This window comes from Grammomys surdaster, unplaced genomic scaffold, assembly GCF_004785775.1.
Source record: "Grammomys surdaster isolate TR1022 unplaced genomic scaffold, NIH_TR_1.0 125368, whole genome shotgun sequence".
Taxonomy (NCBI): Eukaryota; Metazoa; Chordata; class Mammalia; order Rodentia; family Muridae; genus Grammomys; species Grammomys surdaster.
This window is the reverse complement of record NW_021620240.1, coordinates 191,857-203,523: the sequence shown is the minus strand read 5'-3', so window position 1 is coordinate 203,523 and position 11,667 is coordinate 191,857. Positions and strand designations below refer to the sequence as shown.

Below are 11,667 nucleotides of genomic sequence, written 5' to 3'. Positions count from 1 at the left end.
TATTACCCTGAATATGTAACAATGATAGCTAATATATTTACAGTTCAAAGATCCAAAAAGGTTTGCAGAGATGTGCTCTGATTTCTGGGCTAGCTATAACGTTATCTCCCAGGAACAGAGTCTGTGTGGTCAGTGTTAATGTATTCTAGAGATAATTGTGTGTATTTGTAAGCAGTTTTATATAAACATGCTTTTTAAAAAAAAAAAGTAATATGACTAGGCCCTAAGATGTCCCCTCTTGACACTTTCATTGTGTCTTATTGGTAAATACTCATAGTTACAAGTATGCCATAGCCAGTTCTCATAGTTACGTATAACAGCAACTTCTACTGATAATATATGTATTTTTTGGGGAAAAAAAAAGATCTACTCAAAGTCACAAAGATGGCACAGATGAGTAGAGGTGACAGTGGTGCTCCATCCAGTTCTCAGTGGTTCTGTCTACTAGAATATAAGTGTTAAGACTCCATTTGATGATGTTGCAGTGAACTCTGCTTTCCAGGATGGGGATAGACAAAAGTTCTTGCCCAGCCTTTGTACTGTTTGCAGACTAGAGATGTCTGGATATGGCTGTTGACAGATATTAAAATCTATGTTAATGCAATGGGAAACTAAAATAAGGGAAGGTGCTATATAGTTTTGTATGGGAGTGATTTTGTTTTTCAACATTGATGAAAAAATTCAAACAAATTGAATTACAGATAACATGTACTACCTCTCTCTCTCTCTCTCTCTCTCTCTCTCTCTCTGTGTGTGTGTGTGTGTGTGTGTGTGTGTGTGTGTGTGTTGGGAGAGCTGGGCGGGGCTAAAGGTTAATACATATTTAACTTGCTGTTCTGGGAAAATTAATTTTCTAATTAACACAAGGATACAAGTACAAAAGTTCAGAAACAGAAGCATTCCTGTGTTATCAAAGAAGTTAGTTTAAAAGGGTGGATATGGGGCTGGGGAGAGGCCAGAAGGGGCTGCAAGGTCTGTGGTGGAAGCTGCCCGGGGAGCAGGCAGATGACTGACATCCTGTGACTTATGTTTTAACATCTGTTGAATGTACTTGGAATAGTTGAAATGGAATAAGGGAGGTAGCAGAGACACAGGTAATTCGTTTAGGAAAGTTGATGCTTCCCACCAGGGTTGGAGTCGGGGAACTTGTTAATTCTCCACACAGAGCTACCTCACTGTCTTGACGGCTGCCTTAAATTCTTTTAAAAATTCAAGTCTGTCCTGTCCTGTCCTGGAGGTGGCTGATTCTGGTGCCCAGATCAGTGGGCACACGAGTATGCAGAAGCTGGCTCACACTATTTTCACGAGTTTACCAGGTGAACTCCTGGAGAAGGAGCTGCTGAGCACGTCTTGGAGCTTTGCCAGCCTCTGCTTCCACGCAGGACGAGCATGCCCAGTGTCATCTTCGCTGGCCTGCTTCCACGCAGGACGAGCGTGCCCAGTGTCGTCTTCAATGGCCTGCTGCGTGACACATCATGTAGCTTTAAACTGCTTTTTTCTTGTAGATTGGGGAAGTTGACATTTTGGCAAGCCTTTTTTTTTTTTTTTTTAAGTTTGTCTTTTGACTAGTTATGTTTTCTGTTTGCCATGTTAAAATGTTTTATCTGATTTTTTTTTTTTTTTCTGCTGAGGATTGTGCATACTAAACCATAAGTAAGCTTGCTACCCCGGAGTTACAGGGTAACACTGCTGCCTCTGGAGTTTAATTTTTATTTATTATATTTATCAGTCTTTACAGTCCTGTTCCCCTCCCTCCCCTCTGTGTGTGTGTGTGTGTGTGTGTGTGTGTGTGTGTGTGTGTATTGAAACTAGGGCCTGATACATCACATTTTGCATGAGTTTTACAACTATATCCCTAACCTGTATGTATGTGCACGTGAATGCAGGTGACTATAGAGGCCAGAAGTATAGGATAATGTGCAACTGGAGTTAACCAGGGAGGTGACGTGAACTCTGGTCCTCTGGAAGGACAGTAAGTGCTTTCTCCAGCATGGCAGGATTTTATAATCCTTGGGTCAGATTATTGGATGGGCTTCATTTGTTTTTCCAAAGACTTCTTTATAATATTAAATAAAAATATTTTTGTGGGTTTTTTTGTTGTTGTTTAAATTTTGATTCATTTTTTTCATGTATGTGAGTACACTGTAGCTGTCTTCAGACACACCAGAAGAGGGCATCAGATCCCATTACAGATGGTTGTGAGCCACCATGTGGTTGCTGGGACACAATTGAACTCAAGAACTCTGGAAGAGCAGTCAGTGCTCTTAACCACTGAGCCGTCTCTCCAGCCCCCATGTTTTTTTTAATATGAAAACTTTAATGGTTTTAATTTTTTGCTTTTAAAGTTTTTACCCTAGTGTAAAATATTAGGTACAAATTAAATCTTAGTATTTTATCCAGATTCCGTTTTGGAAATTTGCCATGTTTTTATCCAGTCGTGATTCCTGTCTGGGTTTATTGTCTCTTGTGCTCTGTTTTCACTGATCTGACTGTATATACACTTGTGCCTTTATCGTGTATCTGAATGTCTGGTAGGAAGAGTAGTTTATTAAGGTGTGACTTTGCCTTGGTTTATGGGAGAAAAGGGGTAATTGGTAAGGGGCAGAATGGAACAATCATTGTCCAGACTAGTCCGGATTACTGGGTAGTCAGTGAAGGGAGTAGTGAGTCTACATGGCCCGCATGGAGCTCTTCTTCAGTATTCTAGAATGTGCTTCTGGCCAGAGGAGTGAATGTTCGGATAGCCAAGTGGTTCAAATGTCAGTGATCATTCTGAGTGGGTTAACAAATCACTTCACCTAGAGAAGGGTTCCTTGCTGCACGCTTGTCAAAAATCATTTGTTTCTAAGTCTTGTCAACTATGAGTCACAACAACATTGGAGGTTAGAAAGGCTGATCTTTAGACTCTTTGGGCATGTAAGGATTTTTTTAAAAATGCATGAGGGTGTAGTTTAATGTAGTTTGCCTAGCCTGTGGGAGGTCTTTTGCTTAATTCCATAGTACCACCAAACCAAACCAGAGAATAACTATCTGCCTACAAGAGTCTAGAATCAGAATGCTAACTTAGGGCCCTTCAGCTTCATCACCACAAGAGGAGGACATACTTTATAGAAGTAGAGAGATGCAGAAGGTTCAGTGAAGGAGGTCCAAGGAGGAGTTGGCTGGTGTTGGGGGTGGTACAGGGTTTGGAAATCTTGTGTGGTAGTTGTGGCCTTATTCCAAGAAGCAGGGATTCTTTTAAAATGTTCTTGAGGGAAGTGACTTACTTCTATTTTCAGTGAGCCTTGGGAATCTGTGGAGGCAAGTTGGAGCTCAAGAGACCAAGCAGTCTAGGGAGGTCCAGCTGCCCTGGCATTTGCCATTTAATGTCTGGGATCAGCTGCCATGAGCTATGCACTTGTTTTAGGGACTCTCACTGAAGGCTGCTGGGGCAAGTAGTCTGACTCCCTGCTTCTCCCCAACAGATAGCCTCCCAGCCTCAAGAGCTCTGTGGCCACTCAGCATGATGAGTTAGCATCTCCATTGCTCACAATCCCTAGAGATGGGGCTTTAGACAGAAGGTAGCTGGAACCTGTAGATAACCCAATCAACTAGAAAGGCCGGGGTGGGGGTTGGGGGGGGGAGGTGTTGGAGAGAGTAAAAGATTTACATACTGAGTACTTACATTGCATCAGCAGTGCATCAGCAGGTTTGAAGCTTTGGGAAACATACAACATGCCTCTGGGCTCAGTCTATTAATAACATTACTTGAATGAACAATGCCTCTGGGTAGCAGCAGCTGGGTGTGGGCTCTGAAGCTCAGGAGAGACCCCATGGTTGAAGATTTGGGGAAAGGATAAATCACCCAGGGAGTTGAACTGAAGAGAAGTGATGTGAAATGGAACCCAGATAACATCATATTCAGGGGCAAAAGGAGACATTAAGGGAGAGCAAGGTGCCAGAGAGGGCTGGGTCTTGGCAAAGACAACTAGGTAGGAGGGAGATGCTTCTGGCTGGCTACGCATGACCATTGGGTGTGTCCATCCCCCTTCTGTGTGTGTACTGACATGCGAGTACATGTGTGTACACATGTATGCTGCCGTGGAGGTCAGAGGACACTCCTATGGGAGTCAGCTCTTTTCTGGGGATTGAACTAAGATGGCTGCCTGGTGGCAAGTGCCTTTACCTTCCTGAGCCACCTTCCTTGTCCAAGTTCTTCATGATTTTACTTGGTCTCAACTTGTGGTGTTCTAAGGTTTCCTTTTACTTGAACCTCACTTCGCATTGGATGTCCTTACCTTTCTGTTGGCAGCTGTCAGGTTTACTATATCTTGTTTGTCCAGCTTCCATTTGTTAGCCTAGAGCTTAAGCCACATGTTTGGGTCTCAAGTACAAAGACTTTAAACCCGCTTTCACTTTGATAGGCTCAGCCCATCAACTAGCCTGGAGGGGACTTTCCTCTTTCACTCTGCCATCTGTTTACCCTTGAGTCATTCATTCTCAGGTTCCCTTCACAGAAACAGTCCTTCCTGCAGGCTCCACATGCTGTGTGCAGAAAGAGGTAACAAAGATGAAATCAGTCACTGCCTCCAAGCACCTGTAGGTCTTGGGAAGGAGAAAGGTAAGTGTAACCCCAGGGATCTGCCATTTCAGAGCTCAGGCCAGAAGGAGAGAGTGCTCCACCAGTTTTAAATGGCTGGAGACAAGAACAGTATATATTTTCTTACTTATTTTGCTTAAAACAACAACAACGTAACATTTTTGAAACCATTTGGTGGTTTCACACCTTTAAACTCAGCACTCGGGTGCAGAGGCAGGCAGAGAAGTTGGAGGACCCCTAGGACTACACAGACAACCCTGTTTTGAAAAACAAAACAAAACCTCAATTTCTTTGAGAATTTCTTGCATGAGTACTTTACACAATTTCCTCCCCTTCTCCCTCCCAGCTCTTGCTCCTCCCTGGCTCCTCCGTTCCCTCCCAAGTTCATGACCTCCCCTGTAATTATTATTGTTACTATTGCAGAATATGTCAACTGAAATTTTATTTCTCAGAAATTTCCACATCTGTAGAAAGGGTAACAGTGTACCAGATCCAGATACTGTAAACGGAGATTAAATACGTTACAGGCATATTCTTTGTGGTAGGTAGTTGTGATGTTATAATACTTAATTTCTTTATACTCCTCATTTCTTTCCTTTTTCTTTTGAGACAGGGTCTCATGTGTTGACCAGACTGGTCTTGAACTCAGAGATCTGCCTAACTCTTCTTCCCCAGGAGTAAAGGCACATGCCACTAACAGTGCTCACTCCTACATTTTATTTAAACATTTTTTTGTTTTGTTTTGTTTTGGGCAGGGCAATTCCTTGGAAGAGTAAAGCAGGAGGATTATAAATTGGAGTCCAGCCTGGACTCCAACAAGAGACTCCTAAAACCATAAACACCCAAAGAATTGTTGCAATTGAAATCTTTCCAGCTATCCCACTAGTGTCGTTTTTTTTAAAGTTATTATTTTGTTATTGTTTTTGTTTCTTTGAAACAAGGTTTCTCTGTGTAGTCCTAGGTGGCCTGAAACTGAGTCTGTAGACCTGGTTGGCCTTGAACTCATCAATCTGCCTGCCTCTGCCTCCTGAGTGCTGGGATTAAAGGCATACACCACTATGCTTAGCTACACTGGTGTCCTTTAATGCTGTTTGTGGACTTAAAGTTTCTATGTCACCTCATGGCATATACTGTGTCCCATCCATGACATAAACTTCCTAATCCCATTTCTGAGCGTCAACTCGTTTTGGACTTCTGAGTCCCTTACCCTGATCTCCACTGGGGGCACCTCTGGTAACTCCTGCTTAGCTGCTAAAGTTTATCATTGGCATCATCTAGACTAGAGATTGTATTTTCTTTTCTCTAGTTAAAAACAAAGTTGGGGGCAGGAAAGATGGTTCAGTGGTTAAGAACACTGACTTCTCTTCTAGAGGACCTGGATTCAATTCTTAGCAACTGTACATCAACTCACAAACAATTGTAACTGTAACTCCAGTCCCAGGGATCCAACTCCTGGTCTCTGTGGGCATGGCATGCATGTGCACAGACATACATGCAGGCAAAACACCCATACACATAAAATGAATAAACACAAAAAAATAGAACTATTAGATGGCTCAGTAAAGTGCTTGTCATGCAAACACTAGAACCAGAGTTTAAAGCCCAGAATCTATGTAAGAAAGCTGGTTGCAGGGACTGGGAGGTAGCTCTGGGGTTAAGAGTGCTGTATCCTCCTCCCTCTTTCAGAAAAGCCAGCACTCATGTCAGGGTGGCTCACACCCACCATAACTTCAGCTCCAGGTACAGCTGATGTTTTTGATCTCCATGGCAACTACTCATGTACATATCCACACACAGCCCTATATGTGTACATGGAGAGGTGAGAGGTGGAGCCAGCAACTGACCAGATTACAGACTGAAGGAAAAGAACTTTTGCCATGTCACTAATTGGCGGTTCAGTAGAAAACTGAATCAAACTATTATAAAGCAGGATTTAAAGAGAAACTGCTCTATTGTCCAATGACTTAAATATCTTTACATTTTAATAATTTATGTTTTATCAAAAGGAGAGTCATGCATTTGTGTGTGTGTGTTCTTTTGAGATGATCTCACAATGGTCTAGAATACCATGTAGAAAACCAGGCTGGCCTTGAATTTACACAGATCTGCCCTGGGCTGAAGGTGTGCCCTACCACAGTCAGCCCTTCCCTTGAGGCTGCTTGGACACATACCTCTTCTACCCTCCTGGCTGAGATAGATCTTCCTGTCACCCAGGAGCTCCCTTTGCCAAGGTCCTTGTTTGCTTCCACTTTTTCTGCTTCCTGGACCCTGCAATCCTCTTTCTTGGTTTATTTTGAGTGTGTGTGTGTGTGTAACCTCCCTTTCATTAACTTCTTGAGAAAGGATGTGTAGGCGGCAGCATGGCTCAGTTCTCACTCTTCTGGGAACACTGGCACCGCCATGTCACGTTCTCTGACAGCTTCGTCAGGTGCAGGGGGACGTGGTCAGAAATTATTACCCCTCAAGAGCCTGTAGATGTAGCCCCGTTTTTCTAGTGTCCAATGTTGCCAATGAGAAGTCTGCTGTCATTTTGGCTGTTTTCATGTTGCCTGTTTTCTTTTGGATGCTTTTGAATTTTTTTTTGTTTGCCATGGCAGTGTTCTGAGAATTCATGCTGTTGGCATGTGATGGGTTAATTCAATCAGAACTGATCTTCTCAGTTCTGGAAATGTTTCTGACTTAGAGTTCCACACCCTCCCCTGCTTTCTCTCATCCAGGACATACTGTCACTTCAGTGTTTTACTTCTGGGGCACTCCTTGGTTTTTCTTACTGTTTCTCCCTTGTTTTTCTACTTATTTGTCTTTTTTTGGGGGAGATTTTAATATTTTTCCTCTGAGGCATCTTTTGAAATGTTAGCTTCTGCTATCATAGTTTTATTTCTGAGACTTGATGCAATTCTCTCTGGCGGTCTTCTCCCTCCTTTCCTTCATCCCTATCTCTCCCTCCCCTTCTTGTTTCTGTAATACCCTCTTCTCTGCAATGTCCTCTTTTCTTATCTCTTCATGCTTTAATGGTAACTTAAAGCCTTGTCCTCTGCTTCCCATCTCTCCAAGGCCCTTTCTGCCTGTGTTCTATACTTCAAATTTCCTAGCCTATTTCCTGATGTTTGCCTTTTATTTTTAAAGTGAAGCCCAATGCCATGGTTGTTGTTGTGTGTGTGTGTTGTTGTTGTTGGAACTTTTCTATTTACATTTGTGTGTGTGTCTATCTGTCTGTGGCTGTGTGTCTGTCTATGTGTGTTTTCCAGGTATCAGTCATTGTGCCTGGCTGAGGATATGTGACATCCATATCATATGAATATGGATTCTTAATTCCCCAAAATACAAGACTTCACTCTTAAGTCAGATACTGCACAAATGATCTTCTTTGAGGTCTAGGTGAGGAGAGGGGAGGCCAGAGCCTTCACCTGTGAGCCTGAGCAGTATTTAACTCAGCCTGGTGCTATTCACATTCCTCCAGGAAGGTTGCATGGGACCTTCTCTAGGGCCCTTTGGAGTAACATTTCCTGGTTCTTTCTGGTTGCTTAGAGAACTGTTCCTCACGCCCTATTCTTTCCATAATGACTACTGTTCAACCTACACAATCTATATCTCTAGCTTTTGCTGGGTGGGGGCTGGGAAAATGTTGAAGGGTAATCTGAGGAAGCAGTCTACCCTCACACTTGATTTTACCTGCTTGCTTCACATACTGCTACCTCCATAGAGTGTAAGACCATTGGCCAGACAACGCTGTGTGCAGCTGCCATATCTTGTGTTTAGGATCTGTTTCCTGCAAACCAAGGAACCTGTGGTTTATGTCAACACCTTTGCAATAAGAAGTAGGTTTGCTCCTGTCTCCATGTTTTCTCTTGCTTCCTGTTTTTATTTTTTGCTTCTGTATGTCTGTTCTAGTTATCTATTTTGTGATAAGTCATCCTAAAATTTAATGACTTAAAATTTTCACAGCTATTTAATCATTGTCTTGTAGTTCTGATGGTCCTGGGGCTCAGCTAAGTGGTGACTCTCATGTGACTGTGCTCACAGTGGCCAAGGGCACAGTTGACTCAGAGGCTTCCTAACTCACAGATCTGATGGTTGATACTGGCATTCAACTGGGATCTTAAGTTAGTATTGTTAGCTGGAACGTTTATATGTTCTTGACATAAGGTCTGTGTGTCCTCATTGCATGGTGTCTAGAAATGTCCTCATTTCAAGAGTGAACATAGTAAGATAACAGGATGAAGGGGATTGGCTGATTGACCTCGGAATTCATGTAGCCTTCCTTCTACTGTATACTGACTGAGAGTTAACAGGTCTACTCTGGCGCACGAAGAAGGGGAGATAGAGTGTCTTCAATGAGAGGAGCATCAGCAGCATGCAAGGGAACACAAGGTGCTATATACATGGTCATACATGGAAAATGATCTGTCACACTCCTGTCTCTCACCCGTCACATCCCTGCCACGTGCAAACTATGTTTAATTTCTTCTCAAAGTCATGGCCTGATTGGCATCAGTTTAAGGTCCAGGGTCTCTTCTGAGTGCAGACCAGGATCCCTGCTGTGTCTCTTAGGTAAAGCTCTTTACTTCCTGTGAGTTCTCTATGGCTCCGGGCTTCAGCTTTTGGGATTCCACTTATTTGTGATATAAGTATGTGTGTGTGTGTGTGTATGTCTGCTTGTGATGCATGGATGACCATGGCATACATGCAGAGATCAGAGGACAACCTTGTTACCCCTCACCTTTCTGCCTTGTCTGAGATGGTCTATTCCCATTGCTATGTAAGCCAGGCTGAGCGGCCCAGTAGCTTTGGGACACTTGGGCCTCTGGTCTCAGCGTGGGTGATTAGACTGTGGGCAAGTGCCCTGTCTACTGTCTCCCAGCCTTTAGGACTTTAGTTTCTTCTTGTGGGTCATTTTTCTACTGTGCTCATCAGTGACTAGTTCTCTTCCTGAGATTCTTGGGTACAGAAGTCTACAAGTCCAAAGCTTGCTTTTGTCTTTGTACTATTTCTGTTCCTTGCAGTTCAGAACAAACAATAACAAAAAGTCATTTGTACCTGTTATATGTTTCAGCTATAATTCAGTCTATCAGTTAAAATGCACTCACTTATGCTTTTTTTTTTTGTGGTATCCTTTTCTAGTTTGCATTGGAGTTATCTTTAAAAATGTGAGTGAGCTAGCATCTCATGCAGTTCAGGCTGGATCTTGTTATATAGCAGAGGCTAGCCTTAAACTCATGGTCCTTCTGCCTCTTTGAAAGTACTGGGAAAATACAAGCAAGCACCACCACGCCAGGCTTGTTGGCCTTGCTTTTCCATAAGAGGTATGGGTTTTGTCTGTTGCAAGCATCTTCTGGAAGCATTCTGGGTTTTAGCAAGTTTAGCAAGCGACTTCACAGATTTGGGCTTAATCTTTAGATCCTGTTTTCTGGAAATGTTCTGAGCTTTATGTGTGCCCAGAACAAGGTTCCTAATTGTGTCACCACCAGTCCTCAAACCACTTTTACAAGGGGGAAATGACCATTTAGCATTTAGAATGTTTTTATATATATATATATCATTTTATTTTAACTCATCTTTCACCTCTCATATGTCATCACACTGAGAATCATATGACAATTTGAATACTGTGTCTTGAAATTTCTTTGAATCATTGAGTTTGTACCTTTCCATATTCCATGCAGGGGACAGTAATGTTCACTATTATGTCGTAATGTTACATATATATCCATAATTGCCACTGAATATGTAACTGTAGCTTTAGAGTTTTTAGACTTATTAATGTTATGTATATGAGTATTTTGTCTGCAGTATATGTGTGTATCATGTTTGTGCATGGTGCCTGTGGAGGTCAGACAAGGTTGTTGGATCCCCTGGAATTGGAGTTGTAGATTGTTGTGAGCCACTATGCTAGTGCTAGGAACTGACCCCTGGTCCTCTGCAAGAGCAACAGGTGCTCCTAACCAGTGAGCTGCTACCTCAGTCCCAATATTTCTTAGCTTTTGACAACGCTTTCCTTTAAACCCTCAATACAGCCTTCTCCAGTGCTAATTCTGGAATAAATTACTTCAGAAGTTGAGGGTTTAAAATATTAACAATTGTTATGTCAAATGGCTTTTGGGATTACTGAGGCAGTTGTGTACCAAGGGAAGTGCTTCTTGGTCAGTCTCTCAGGTGAGCGTGGTCACCCTGTGCCTAGAGCTAGCCTTGTCTTCCATGCTTGCATGCAGTGCTGGCTGCTGATCACTGGCTGGCAAACTTAGACATGTTATCAACATGAGGCATGTTCTCCTGCAGTGTGGTAGCTAAGTTCCAGAAGGACAAGGAGATGTGGGCTACAGTGGTACATGCCTGCAGTTCCAGCCCTTGGGAGGATGAGGCAGGAGGAGCAGGAGCTCAAGGCCAGCCTTGGCTGCATATTGAGTCTGAGGCTACAGGAAACCCTATCTTAAAAATATCAACAATGAAAGAAAAACAATTAAAAAGCAAGGTGAAAGTGCACGCATGGAGCTTTAATGGCTTAGTTTTAGGAGGCTGCAAACTTGCTTCTGACGTAGTCTACAGATGGAGGACGTCAACACTAGTTTGAAATCTATACTAGTCAGTGGGAGAGAAGGAGACTCTCCAGGTGCTGGGAGACGGCTCACTGGGTAAGGCTCTTCTTGCTGCACAAGTATGAGAATCCGAATTAAGATCTCCAGAACAGCCGGGCGGTGGTGGTGCACGCCTTTAATCCCAGCACTTGGAAGGCAGAGGCAGGCAGATTTCTGAGTTCGAGGCCAGCCTGGTCTACAGAGTGAGTTCCAGGACAGCCAGGGCTACACAGAGAAACCCTGTCTCGAAAAACAAAACAAAACAAAACAAAACCAACAAAACAAAACAAAAAAACCCACGATCTCCAGAACAGATGCAGAGTTGAACACATCTGTGCACATCTGTAGTCAGTGCATACTGTGAGCTGGGAGGTGGGGACAGGCCACTCTCTGGAAGCTTGAAGGCCAGCCAGCTGTAACATGTAGTGTCAACAAGAGAACATATCTCAAACACTATGCAAGGAGAGGACAGATGCCCGAGGTGGTCCTCTGACCACCCCATGTTCACAACGCATG

At 43.1% G+C, this 11,667-nt stretch overlaps 1 protein-coding gene across 1 annotated transcript in view; it reads left to right on the top strand.

The window, feature by feature from the left end:
• Positions 1–4,505: 4,505 nt before the first annotated feature.
• Positions 4,506–11,667, top strand: part of LOC114637667 (arachidonate 15-lipoxygenase) — a 28,440-nt gene continuing 21,278 nt past the window's right edge. The window contains exon 1 of the mRNA XM_028785925.1: positions 4,506–4,600. The gene's annotated coding sequence lies outside the window, so the exon portion shown is untranslated. The remainder of the gene's footprint in view (positions 4,601–11,667) is intronic.